The 3,212-nt window shown below is 41.5% G+C and overlaps 1 pseudogene; it reads left to right on the forward strand.

Annotated features, from left to right (window-relative positions):
• Window positions 1-764: 764 nt before the first annotated feature.
• Window positions 765-2,256, forward strand: LOC105876325 (GTP:AMP phosphotransferase AK3, mitochondrial pseudogene; annotated as a pseudogene).
• Window positions 2,257-3,212: the final 956 nt, after the last annotated feature.

The following is a 3,212-nucleotide window of genomic DNA, read 5'->3' on the forward strand; positions in this document are numbered from 1 at the left end:
CTACACGTGGCCTATTCCTGTGCCTTGGGGTGCTCGAAGCAAGAAGACCAGGTTCTGAGAGGGAGCATTCCAGGAGGAAGAGTTCCAAGAAACTCAGATGAAACCTGCACTGCTTCTTAGGACTTAGCTTCAGAACATCACTTCTACCACATTCTGTTGTCAAGCAACTCATTAAGGCAAGCCCAAGTTCAAAGGAAGAGGAACTAGACCCACTTTTCAGTGGGAGAATTAGCAAAGAATGTATGGCCATCTATAATTCACCACATTAACCAAACAATAAACATGCATGGAGCACCTACTATGTGCCAGGTACTGTTGCAATTGCTGGGGATACAGAGGTGACAAGACACAGTTCCTTGGGCAGGTGGGGGGAAGGGGATGGGTATATATATAATGAGTGCGATGCGCACCAACTGAGGGATGGACACGCTTGAAGCTCTGACTCGAGGGGGGAGGGGGCAAGGGCAATATATGTAACCTTAACATTTGTACCCCCACAATATGCTGGAGAAAAAAAAAAGACACAGTTCCTGCTCTTGGGGAGCTTACATTTTAGTGTGGGGAAACAGGCAGTAGACAAGTGAACAAAGACAGCTAAACAGGGGACGGCCTGGACGCCGCGGCCGCAGCCTGCTAGCGGCGCTGCCAAGCCTGGGCCCGGGCCGAGGAGCGGGCGGGCGCGCAGGCCGGGCCGGAGCGCCACTGTCGGCGGCGGGGGCCTGTCCGCGGCCATGGGGCGTCCGCGCGGCCCCTGCGCAGTCTTCATGGGCGCCCTGGGCTCGGGCAAGGGCACCCTGTTGTCGCGCATCACCCAGCACTTGGAGCTGAAGCACCTCTCCAGCGGGGACCTGCTCCGAGACAGCATGCTGCGGGGCACAGAAGTTGGTGTGTGAGCCAAGGCTTTCCTCGACCAAGGGAAACTCATCCCAGACGGTGTCATGACTCGGCTGGCCCTTCATGAGCTGAAAAATCTCACCCAGTATAGCTGGCTGTTGGATGGTTTTCCAAGGACACTTCCACAGGCGGAAGCCCTAGATAAAGTTCATCAGATGGACACAGTGATTAACCTGAATGTGCCCTTTGAGGTCATTAAACAACGTCTCACTGCTCGCTGGATTCATCCAGCCAGTGGCCGCGTCTACAACGTTGAATTCAACCCTCCCAAAACTGTGGGCACTGACGATGTGCCTGGGGAGCCTCTCTCTCGTTCAGCGTGAGGATGACCGACCAGAGACGGTTATCAAGAGACTGAAGGCTTATGAAGCCCAAACGAAGCCAGTCCTGGAATATTACCAGAAAAAGGGGGTGTTGGAAACATTCTCCGGAACAGAAACCAACAAGATTTGGCCCCACGTATATGCTTTCCTGCAAACTAAAGTTCCACAAACCAGAAAGCCTCAGTTACTCCATGAGGAGAAATGTGTATAACTAGTAAAATGAGCAAAACCTTCTTGTCCTTGCATTTAGAAGCTTCTTTTCTTAAGACTCTAGCTTGTATGAATATTCTTTTAAAATTATGTTACTTTTATTTCCACTGATTTTATACTGGATACTAAGGAGGTGCCAAATGAGTCAGATACTAAGATTGATTTTTTAAAAAATCATCTAATGTTTTATCTAGTTACCTACTATGGGTGTGCAATTCAAAAATATTAAAGATGTCTAAAGTTTTATAACATCTGTTAGAGCAAAATTAAAAGAGCAATTGGTAGTAATATAACCTTTTGTTCAGTAAGAATAAATGGATGATAAAATTTCCATATTTTTCTGGAAAAGTTTAAAAAAATTACCTGTCATTTGGGGAAAATATCTCTTCAAAAGTTTTTGCATAGATTGATGCCAAAAATGACATTTCTAACATGGTGGAACATGATTTCATAAGATACCATATCTATAAAATTCCAGAAAAAAAGCAACTAGCTTTACAGATCTATTGCAAGGTACAAATAAGAAGTATATAAGGTAGGCATGCTGTATTTTGTTGTTAAACATACCTTCAGTTTACTCAGAATTTCAATGTGCTATAAAAATGTATAAATTACCATACAGGAAAATATTACTTTAAGATGACTTGTTTTCTTTTCAAAATACGTATGTATTGAGGGATATGATTTATGTCAGAAATTGACCTTACAAATTCTTAGATAAGCACCAAAGTTGAATGAATTTTCAACAGAAAATGTAATTAAAGTCTTGTTTTTAGATGTAACTCAGGTTAAGAAATGCGTGTTTCGGGATATACTTGCCAGTTTTTCTCTTTGATCCAAACACGTTCTGCCTTGATAAATCTAAGATACAGTGAAAGAAAAGGAAGGAAGGGAAGAAGAAAAGAAAAAAAAATAAAAGAGAAAGCCCATGGCACTATGAGCATACTTTAGGAAAGAGAACGAGATCAGGCATCCCTGGGGCGTATTCCCTTGGCATAGATACCAAACATAATTAGTAAACAGGTGTAGCAATAAAAAGAATGTATATGATAGGGTAACAAGGACCAGGACAGTAACTGAGTTTCCTGAAGGAGTTCTTTATTCCCAAAGAATTGGTATCTGCTAGCTTTTACTGTCACCCTGTCTTAGGGAGAAAGACAAGTGTCATGTGAGCAGCCATTTATAACTATAAATCATTTTCAATTCCTTTTGGGGCAACAAGGACGCATGCTTATGTACTGTGACCTGGAAGAGAAGTGGGGCAATTTGAGAGATAGAAGAAAAACCTATGTCTTCCATAGGATGCCCTTACTTGGTGCTAAATCAAGCCCTGTACATGCTGTTATTAACTGCCTTTGAAAATCTGGCCCATTTTATTCCAGGCACAAACAAATGCCAGCAAGTAGTTCTTATGTATCCTAGGGGGAAAAAAACTTATTTTCCTTTTCCTTTGATTTTTCAAAAATTTATTGTTGATCTTTCAAAATGGACCAAGGCTTTTCTTAAAGGATTATAGTAAATATTTCATTCTTTATATACGTTTATACAATGCCTTATTTGGATGTTAATATGTTTTCTAAAAATATTGTGAACCACTAAACTTATGAATTATCACTAGATTATCAGGCATGCATTAATCTTTATTAGAATAAAATGAAATTTCTTAAAAAAAAAAAGACAGCTAAACAAACCAAAAACACACACACACACACACACACACACATAATTAATTACTTAATTAATTATATCCCCCTTTCTCTGAAGTCCCAGAGCTTTATCTGTACT

Source organism: Microcebus murinus, chromosome 6 (genome assembly GCF_040939455.1).
Source record: "Microcebus murinus isolate Inina chromosome 6, M.murinus_Inina_mat1.0, whole genome shotgun sequence".
Lineage (NCBI taxonomy): Eukaryota > Metazoa > Chordata > Mammalia > Primates > Cheirogaleidae > Microcebus > Microcebus murinus.